The sequence below is a fragment of the Hemicordylus capensis genome, chromosome 11 (genome assembly GCF_027244095.1).
Source record: "Hemicordylus capensis ecotype Gifberg chromosome 11, rHemCap1.1.pri, whole genome shotgun sequence".
Taxonomy (NCBI): Eukaryota; Metazoa; Chordata; class Lepidosauria; order Squamata; family Cordylidae; genus Hemicordylus; species Hemicordylus capensis.
Window position 1 is genome coordinate 11,745,747 of NC_069667.1, and position 10,871 is coordinate 11,756,617.

Genomic DNA, 10,871 nt, shown 5'->3' on the forward strand with positions numbered 1-10,871 from the left:
CTGGTCCGGGAGTGGTTCACAATGTTTTTAATTTTTTTAAAAAAGAAATTACCCTATACCTTTCGGGGGAGTTCCTTAGGGGCAGCAAGGGGTCCCGCGGAGGTTATCACCACCAGTGGCCCATTCGGCTGTTTTTTTCAGCCCATTCAGGCCTTTGAACTTTGGCACCGTGGCCATTTTAGATGCCGCTGCAGCTGTGCAATTGGCCTCTGAGAGGTCTGGGCCATGCCAGGCCTCTCAAAGGCCAATTGTGCAGGCACGGTGGCATCCAAAATGGCCACCGTGCCAAAGTTCAAAGGCCTGAATGGGCCAAAAAGCTGGCCGAACAAACCGCTGGCAGTGATAACAAAGGCTGGTGGGGGGAGGGGGAACCACTGCAGACCCCGACCCCGCTGCCATATATATATATATATATATATATATATATATATATATATATATATATATATAAAAACGTACCCCCCGAACAGTCAAGGTTGTTTGGTCTGGGATCGGACTGAACAGGGGGTGGTTCGGTTTGACCCTGGACCATTGAACCAAACTGGCTCAATGTCGAACCTGTTCGACGTCAAGCCGGTTTGCACATCCCTATAACCGATTTTAGCAGAGTGTAATTAACAGAACTGTGGGAACTGAAAAGGTTAATAGATGGAGGAGGGTCTTTTACCCTTCCTGGTGTTTGTGAAGAGGAACTTCCTTGTTGTTAGCATCTCAACTATGAGATAGTTGATAGTATCAGAAGCTCCTGATGTTGTATATATTCATCTTTCAGGGTGTTAAATTTTTTTATTTCTTTATTTTTACACTTATATCCCGCTCTTCCTCCAAGGAGCTCATGACTGGCCCAGAATCATCCAATAAGTTTCATGGTTGAATGGGGATTTGAACTTGGGTCTTCTCAGTCCTCGTCCAACACTCTTCTCAGAAGAAGTTAAGTTTTGTCCAAGTATGAAGACTAGAGGAATTGGAAGTTCAGTTCCAACCATTCTTATCAATGTCAAGAGGACTGGAAATGAAAATTGGCAGAAATGTCTTCCATAGATGATTCTAGGGAGAAAGCGCAACCATTTGTTTGTTGTGAACCTAACCCTGACCCTAACCCTTTCCTCTGTGCAAAAATGGCTGCATATTTACCCTAATCAGTGGGGGTGGGGGTGGGATAAAGAGAGGATGAAAATGCAGAGGAACATCGGAAGCTGCCTTATACAGAGTCAGACCATTGGTCCATCTAGCTTAGTTTTGTCTGCACAGACTGGCAGCAGCTTCTCCAAGGTTGTAGGCAGAAATCTGTCTCAGACCTATCTAGAGATGCTGCCAGGGAGGGAACCTAATCTAATGTAAGGGGAGTATCTTGTTGAATGAAGTTGCCCATTCAAATGCAAACCAGTGCAGATCCTGCATAGCCATGGGGACAATTCATGCTTGCTACAAGACCAGCTCTTGTGAAAAGCTGGAAGTGCAACAAGGTGATTGCCTATTTTCCATCTCTGAGGTTGGGGGTAGACTGCCAAAAAACACTATGAGCATTAGTCTCGGGACGGTACCTATGGCGGGACGGATCATGGATTGGTGGGACGGATCATGGATTAATTGTGCTCCAACCATGCATGATTTACATGGGGTGATCAGATAACATGGGCCACACTAGGCAGAGAAAAGCACCAGCTCACATTCGCATCCGCCACGAGACCCACAATGTTTACCGATACTTGGCGTCATGTGAAAACCCAGCTGACAACCGTTAGTTGGCCGAGTCTATTCCAATGTCATTCTTGAATGATACCTGAAATGGATGAATACGCTGCCGGAACAGTGATGAATGGAGAAAAGGACGACTTGTGACACCACCTAGCAACACCAATTCGAGGGTTTGAAGTGGTGGTTGGAAAGGAAACACAACCCGGAAGTGTTAATGATACGTGGTAAATATGTATGGCAAAGGAGCAGAGGTGGAAAATCAACTGGAACGGTAATGACATGTGATGGCAGATGTTTGGCGGACCAAATTTTTTTCTAAAGCAGGTCTTCTGAATGTTTGTAGATTTTTTTTAAAAAAAAGTTTTCTTTGAACATCACTGGGGCTCTTAGGAGGAGGGAAGAAGCAAACTGTAGTCACAGAAATCTAATGTAAGATGACGTTTAACCGGAATGAATCGTACTTGGGCAAATGTTCCACCGACAGATTGTAATGTATGTATTACTTCATTGTTTAATTAGGACTTAATGCTGGTGCTATTAACATTCTGTGTGTTAATCTGGAAACGTGGCTATTTATGGGCAGATAATGATGGCGGTTGTAATTTTTTGCAGCAAAGAACTTCTGACTGTGCAATTTAATTAGAAGTAATTTTTGAGTTAACTGTGTCCCGATATTCGTCATTAGCTCTGTTGAAGATCCAGCATATTTAAGAAAATTACAACCATCTGCATCAACCAGTATTTTTTCTCCTCTTGCTCTGTGCAAAATTGGACTGTTTATTTATTACGCATATCCTAGTTCTTTCTTGGGGGCAGCCAGAGCTGCGTTGCAGACTTCAGAATAAAGGTGTTTGCTTCACACATTACAGGATTTTTACACAGAAGGCATTTCTGTGTAAGAATTAGCATGGCAGGTAACCTTATATGTGGATGGTGAGTTGCAGATACATGCAGTTTTACAGTCCAATATGATGTGTATGAAGGTGCACATACAGAACCCTTTGGTGGGAGGTGGGACTACCTAAAATCCATGCCAATTTGGTGGAGAAGCGAGGGACAAAAACCTGAATCTAGCTTCCAGTTCCTCTCAAATAACACACTAGCGGGATTAAGCACATTTAAAGCTGCCTTTCAACTGAAAATTCTCAGGTGAAGAAAAAAGTAAATCTCTCTATAAAAACATAATAAAAACACTACTTTATTCATTTAAAAAACATTTCCACTTTTGGTATGAGAGTTGCTGAAAGCAAACTGAACAAACCGAGAAGACTCTAAATCAATCACGTTAGCAGCAATAAGACTTCAGCAGAATGAAAGAGGAAATAAAGTCCAATCAAAGCTACAGAAGCTGATAATCTACAGGAATGGGACCGTAGCCCAGTAGCAGAGCATCCACTGAGCATGCAGAAGCTCATAGGTTCAATCCCTGGCAGCATCTCCGGGTAGGGGTGGGAGAGACAGCTGTCTTGGAAAGCTGCTGCCCGTCAGAGTAGATGAAACTGAACTAGATGGACCAACAGTCTGACTCAGTAGTTGGGAGCTTTGTATGCCCCCTTGCAAAGGCATGCCTTGGCAAAGCAAGAACATAAAGATGGGCTTCCCTGTGGAGGTCATTACACAAGGTCCTCACCATCCGCCCAAAGTCCCTGTTTAATTGGCTGGAACACATCAGCCAAGAATAGGGCCACCAAACCTCCGAGGATGTCCTGGTGCCTCCAGGAAGGGGCATCCATTTCCAGGTGACTAAAACAATGGCTTGGTCGTGTGAAAAATATTGGGAACCAAGTATTGGGGAAAGGATTGTCACAAATTGTTAAACATACAGAGATGCACCTAGGTAATTTTGGACCCTGGACCTAAAAGCCTTTGGAGGGCCTCCTCCCCTGCAAATTAAGCATCACCATGCTCCGTCAGGTGACCACACCACCCAGAACAGACTAAAGAGGCTGGGGGGGGGGCAGGGGCTGTGGAGGCCCCCGAAGTTCAGGGGTAAGGGTCAAGGTCCCCAAGGGTCAAAACCCCCAAAGGGTCAAAACCCCCAAAGGGTCAAAACCCAAAAGTTTTAATGCTCCATCATAGACACACTCACAGAAGGTGCTCCAGCCATATGAACATATGAAGCTGCCCTTTACTGAGTCAGATCATTGGTCTATCTAGCTCAGTATTGCCTACACTGGCTGGCAGCAACTTCTCCAAGGTTTCAGGCAGGAGTCTCTCTCAGCCCTACCTGTAGATGCTGCCAGGGAGTGAAGCTGGGACCTTCTGCTCGCAAAGCAGATGCCCTGCCACTGAGCTGCAGCCCCATCCCTAAGGGGAATATCTTACAGCACTCACATGTAGTGTCCTATCCAAATGCCATCCAAGACAAACCCTGCTTAGCAAAAGGGACCATTTGTGCTCTTTACTACAGGACTGGTTCTCTGTGATGAAACCAGCAGGAAGAACTTGATTGTAAGCAACAGGAGGGTACAGAAAGGAGACAGTGCTCCCTCCAATACAAGTCTCCAACAGTAAAGGGCTTTAAAGGAGCAGGAGGAGGAGCCCCCCTCCAATGCCCCAACAATTTGCTGCATGAGACAACTGCCTCACCTTGCCTTATGGAAGAGTCTGCTACATGGAAGCTCCATATAGCGCAGGGGTTTGCCCTGATTTGCATATGAATGGGAGACTACGTGTGTGAGCATTGTACGATATTCCCCTTCGGGGATGGGGCCGTTGTGGGAAGAGCACCTGCCCGCTTGCATGCAGAAGGTTAAGAATAGAAGAACAACAGAAGCTAAGAGGAGCATGACATTATGACATTAGTTAGATTTAATATTTTGCCTACTGCTCATCTTGAAGGCAAATTCAAGAAGGTTCCTTATGGGGCCAGGGTTTGCCCGTGTGGAGCTGGGGTGGTTGAGTCTACCGCTCATGTTTTATTGTACTGTCCATATCGGGCTTAATTAACTTTACCATTGCGGTCAAAAGTTCCAGGGCACTCGGATCCTTTCTATTTGCAAATTTTACTTTCTGATCATAATGATGCCATTTCTTTAAATGTCGCAAAACAGTGTTTTGCTGTCTGTAAGCTACGATCTGAGTTAGCTGGATTATTGTTATTTTAAGCCTCCTTAAAGTCTTAGATGATTTTTTGGACATCTATGGCTGTTAATATTGTCTGGTTATTGACCGTATTTTAAATAAATGAGAAACAATAAGAACAGCCCTGCTGTTCAGGCCTGAGGCCCATCTAGTCCAGCATCCTGTTTCCCACAGATGCCTCTGGGGAGCCCACAGGCAAGAGCTGAGGGCATGCCCTCTCTCCTGCTGTTACTGCCCTGCAACTGGTATTTAGAGGCATCTTGCTTCTGAGGCTAGAGGTGGCCTATAGCCCTCAGACTAGTAGCCTTTGAGAGACCCAATCCTTCCCTAGCATCCCCAAGGTAGGGCTGAGGGTGATTCCTGCCTGCAACCTTGGAGAAGCTGCTGCCAGTCTGTGTAGACAATACTGAGCTAAATGGACCAATAGTCTGACTCAGCAGAAGACAGTGTCTTCTGTTCCTAACTTCTGGTATGGCCATTCACGCTTATGTCCACAGTCATATAGGCCCAATCTGTGTCATGGCAATGGTGTACAACAGGGGCGCACAACTCAAATGCCCCAGTGGGCCAGAACCAACAACGACTTGGCTTGCAGGGGCCAAGGTCAATTTTCAGTGCATTATGACATTAAAATTATTAAAAACATTAATGGAAGCACCTACAGGTTGAGTATCCATTTTCCGGACTGCATGGGACTAGTAGTGTTCCGGATTTTGGACTTTTCCGGATTTTGGAATATTTCCCCGTTCATTTAGGTTTGGTTGGCTTTTGGTTAGTTTTTTTTCCGTTTTCCTTGCCTTTTGGTGATTTGTGCCTTTTAAAATACACGGAGATTTCTCAATTGGAAGATGCCTTGAGAGGCTCCCTGTTGGAAGGGACTCTCTTGGAGGTCACGGTGGTTCCCTTGCTCACTGGGACCATGTCCGCGACTCTCCCTAAGGTGTCCAAAGTAGCAGTAGCTTCGGCTCCCGTGAGGGCCCCCGTCATGGCTGCTCTGCCGCCCAAAAAAAGCGGCAAAGCACCAGGCAGGTCCAGCAAGTATCATGGTGTAGTGGTTAGAGTGCTGGACTAGGACCAGGGAGACCCAAGTTCAAATCCCCATTCAGCCATGAGACTTGCTGGGTGACTCTGGGCCAGTCACTTCTCTCTCAGCCTTCACAGGGTTGTTGTGAAGAGAAACTTCAGCATGTAGTACACTGCTCTGGGCTCCTTGGAGGAAAAGCAGGATATAAGATGTAAATAAATTAAATAAATAAATAGAAAGAAAATGTGTAAGCGCACCTCCGGTGGGGCTCCACTCAGTGAGTGGTTGCAGCAGCAGGCTGTTTCATTTTTTGTTTTTGTTATGGCGTGGTGTCCAGATTTTGGAGCATTCCAGATTTCGGATGTCCGGATAAGGGACACTCAACCTGTGTTAGTTACTTATGGATCTTTCCCCCTGTCAAGGGACCCACAAATTTAGCCAAGCAGAGTGCCCTTTCCCTGCTCAGTCAGTGGGGCACCTGGAGTGCATGCCAACCCGAAATAAATACCAAGTCATCTTCTCCTCTTCCTCAATCACAGTTACTTTTAACTTCCAATCCTAGGCATGCAGTCCCAGGGCTCTTCATGGCTCCTGCTGTTAATGGTTGCTCTTACAGGAGACTCCTACCTTGGGGCCAGCAAAAAAGTTTCTGAGGGCAAGAACTGGCCCCCTTGCCTTTAGTTGTACAGGCCTGGTGTACAGTGATTAGAAGCTGTGCTCACCACATGGACACACAACAGGAATCCCCGGCATAAGATAGATAGGCCCTGAAACCCTACCACTGGGTTTTATGCTAATTCCTATACAGAAGTAGGATTTCCCCTCCCCCGCCTCCTCTCTCTCCCCTGTACAGTCTCAGGAAACCCTTGTTTCGCCTACGATCTTTGAAGCCCCATTGCAAAGTTGTTAAAGTGAAATTTTGCAGCTCTGTTATGTCTTTTCATTTATTTTCATGAAAATTGAATTATGGCAACGTACCTGTCTAAGGCATATTAACAAAACAATTCATGTCTAGAGATGGCTTAGGAACATGTGGTCCTTCCGTGCCGGGAATATCATTTTTTAGCGCATAAGCAGGAAGGATTTTTCAGAGATGAGTATATCTCTCAGTGTAATGTTGCATACAAACTGGAGATTGCCTCTTCTATTGAATTGTATAATGAAAAATCAATCAGTTTAATGGTTGACAAACTTTGACATTCAAATAAAAATGTTCCTGGTATTTTCATCAAAGACCTGTAGGCAAAAACTAGATTCAGTGACTTTAATTTATGCAACAGTGAATGTCTGCCAAAACATTGTACAAATGACTGTATAATGAGGCAATAATAACGACAAAGGGAGGGGGAAGGGAAAATGCAAGGAAAGGCCAAGCTTCCTTAGTTTTTAAGTGATTATATAAATTCGCCAAGCTCTACAGTATGAAAAACCATTTTTTTCCTACAGCTTACTTTACAACTCCCATCTTATTTTGCAAGTAATTTCTCGGAACCATCCGATGTGTATGATGTGATTGACTGCACCAAATTATAGCCAGTTGTGATATTACGGTGAGAGTTCTGAACACCTTGCATGAATCCAATAGAATGCCTTTCGGATTGCACTGTGTCCTGTAAACAGAGAGGAAATACAAGGTTCTTCAGCCCCGGAGCTCCAGTCCAGAGCCTCATATGTGCTCCACTTGGCTTATGGAGCTCTGGAGAGTTTGTCCGACAATGAAATCTGCACATTTGTCTTTCGGGACAGGCCACTTCATTACCTTCTGCATGCACTATGATGGAATTCATTGCCATAAGATACTTGGAAGGCTACTGCCTCGGAGAAGATACTAAGAGGAGGATGACATTTATTAGAGAATGTTTAACATATGGTTTACAAAAGCAATAGTGAATAGAGTTTCGCGATAAAACACAGCCGCGTACTAACGAATGTGTGGTTGCAAAGGTAGAGAGAATATAGCACTGTACGCAAGTCCCTATGGGTTTGGGTAGAGTCCGGTTAAAAGAGTTCAGTGAGAGGAATGTCCAAAAGGTCCAAGGGAGGGACGAATCCCAGCCTCACCTTGCGTGTGGCCGGCAGGGCCGTGCCAGTCTTCTTCTGCCAATTGCAGCCTCTGGGCGTGGGTCCTTGACGGCGGAGGGTCTTCTCCAGGCCCAGGGGGTCCTTCAGGGGTGTTGTCAGCAGGAGTTCCTGGCATGGTCAGCCGCTGTGCTGGCATGGTTCATTTAGCATGCAGATATGCTATAGATCACGTTCCCGAAGCAGGAGGTTACATACATACGTACATACATACATGCAGGTCAAGACAGCCATAAGAAAATAAGTGTCCATCTGAGTTAGTCGCGAGCTGCAAAGCATCGCCAATGTATGCAAGTCCTCCTTCGGTTCCATGCGTATGTGAATCTGGACAGAGTCCAGGATAGAGTCCAAGCCAGAAGAGCGGGGGAACCCGGTCTCAATTTGTGGGTGGGGGGTGGCACATCGTCCGGGGTGTCCTCTGGGGGTTTCCAGGTGGTCTGGCATCCTCCTGCAGGGGAAAAAAGAAACCTCACTGGGCTTGTCCGCAGCTCTGGTGGAGCTCCTCTCTACCAAGGTAGGGTGGAGTGTGTGGTGGCTTGCCCCCCATGGGTGTGGCAGGGCAAGCCGTAGGTGGCTCCCCTCCTCTGGGTTTTTAGGAGGGCGAGCTATTTCCCCGTGGGATGTGGTGGCTTGGCTTGCCCCCTGTGGGCGTAGATACTAAGAGGATGATGACATACTACCTTAGGGAGGATTCCTATGTACATTGCTAGCATGTGTACCTTCTGAGCTTGTATCGTTTCAGGTTACAGGCTAGACTGCAGCATTCCTTTCTGGCATATCCTTATTTAAAATATGTCTGTTTTGCTTTTTGATCTGTGGTTGTCCAAATGCCTTTATTTAAAATAATAAAACATCGGCCAGGTTCATACACAAAGTGCCACAACCACCAAGATGGGTTTATATCATCTCCTTAAGAAATCATGCATGTTTTGTTTATTACATTTTATTCTGGCCAAAGAACTGCAAAATGTTGCAATGATGCTTGAGAATTCGCTATGAGACAGAATTTGGGATTGTATGCCCGCTCCATCCCCAGAGAACAAGGTTGCGGCCTGACATTTGGTCGAGTCATTTTTGGCTTCACGGTTCTGCCATTCATGCATGCATTGGTAAGGCGATTCCACAGCATGCCACCCGCAGCTGTTTGTTGAATGTGTCAAGTCTGTGATGTGAAATGACAAGTCTGTTTCGCTGCTCTGTAGCTTCGGATCATTCAGATATAAAGCACAGAAAAAGTCCGTGCAAGGTTACTTTGTAGATTTCCCCAAAGGAGCTCCTCAAAATGTGCATCTTGGTGATGTCTTGGCTTGGTTCTTGGTTGGCCTCAGCAAGGTTCAGATGGAGCCCAATTCTGACTGGATTTAATCAGAAGCTTAAAAAATGGATCATTGGCTAATTACTTAGCTTCAAAAATGGACCCCACTTCTGATCTTTGGAACCCCCTTACAGATCACAACCAACTGCCTCTCCTGGACCCATTTCAGTCATACTCACATAAATTCAGTCAGCACTGGAAACCTTACTAAGACCACTGTCTATTTTCTTTCATTCATTCATTCATTCATTCATTCAATTTCCATTTTTGGAAGGGCGGTATAGAAATGTAATTAATTTTATTAATTAAATAAATTTTATTAATTTGATAAATAAATAAATAAATTCCTTTTAGTATATTTGACGCTTGGGTCAGAGAGAAAAAGCAGAACCTGCAATCACTGAGCTCCATTTCATCCCAGACTTCCCTGCAAAAGAGAGCAGACACTCAAAATGGCTGCCAGTGTCCTTTCAAAGAGCTCTCCTGACAGGGCTGGAGTGACTTAGGAGTAATTTTTAAAACGTAGGACCCAGGCTCCTGTCATTCCTTCTGAGCGGTGCAGCTTGCTTTCTCAGCAGCCGCCAAACGGCTTGCTAACCCCACTTGTGTCAGCAGCAAAACTGGACGGATTTTTCTGTCACCTACACTTGTCAGCAGAAAGAGGGAAAAAACACCAACCTAAAAAGTCCAGAAACATAATTTCAGCACTAACATAAGTATCGGAATGATTTACCTGACTGCTTCGCTTGGCTTTCGTCTCAGCTCTCAGGGACTTCATTCATCAATATTTTATTTGCACGCATATATCTCTTCTTTACACGGCAGCTTTCACACACTTTCTCAGCCCACCCAACAGCTGGGCTTGCTGTCTGTGTGGTTCTTTGACCTAGGAAATGAGAAGTATAGAAGGCTCTGGGTAGTGCTCAGTGGCTAGAGATGTGCGCAGAACTGGTTCGGAGACCCTTTATGGGTCTCCGAACCGGTTTGAATGATCAGCGGTTCCGCCGGTTCGAAGGTTGACTTTAAGGGCGGGGGAGGGTGCATTCACCCCTCCTTCCACTTTCCCCCTGCTGGTGCTCCATTGCAAAACGGTCTGACGGGGTGGCAGCGTACCTCCTTGCCACCCTGTCCACTCCTTGGACCGGAAGTAAGCAGAAATACCTGGTGCATGTGCTTCGGACTTCTTCCACCCGATTCTGTGCATATCCCTATTGGTGGCTAGCTTCCTTCCTTCCTTCCTTCCTAGTCACAGACACTCCTTAAATGTTGACAGAGTTGGAATTCTACTGTGTAACTAAGCATTGTCTCTCTTCTTGCCTAAGGCATACTTCCCTCTGTACATATATGTCTATGTTGGGTCCTTGGGTCAGCTGAGTCAGTGTTCAGTTCTGTTGATTGGTTGCTTTTGTTCTCCCCCTCTTACAGAAATGACTGCTACCTTGTTAGCTAGTGTTAAGAAATAATAAATAAATAAGATGTTGTTTCTGCAGCTAAAGTTAAGCTTCTTGTTTAATTCCTTATAAATCGAAAAATACCTCTGCAACTCTGGGCTATGGGCCCAGGTAGAGGGGTGTGTGTGTGTGTGTGTGTGTGTGTGTGAGAGAGAGAGAGAGAGAGAGAGAGAGAGAGATATTATTTTTTTTAAGAAGCAACAATTTCAGAGGCAACGAG

The 10,871-nt window shown here is 45.5% G+C and overlaps 1 long non-coding RNA gene across 1 annotated transcript; it reads right to left on the reverse strand.

Annotated features, from left to right (window-relative positions):
- Positions 1-6,959: 6,959 nt before the first annotated feature.
- LOC128335628 (uncharacterized) lies at positions 6,960-10,617 on the reverse strand. Its single transcript, XR_008311667.1, has 3 exons — positions 10,362-10,617; positions 9,934-10,086; positions 6,960-8,333 (listed from the first exon to the last, which is right to left on the reverse strand). It is a non-coding gene; the product is annotated as an uncharacterized LOC128335628 (long non-coding RNA).
- Positions 10,618-10,871: the final 254 nt, after the last annotated feature.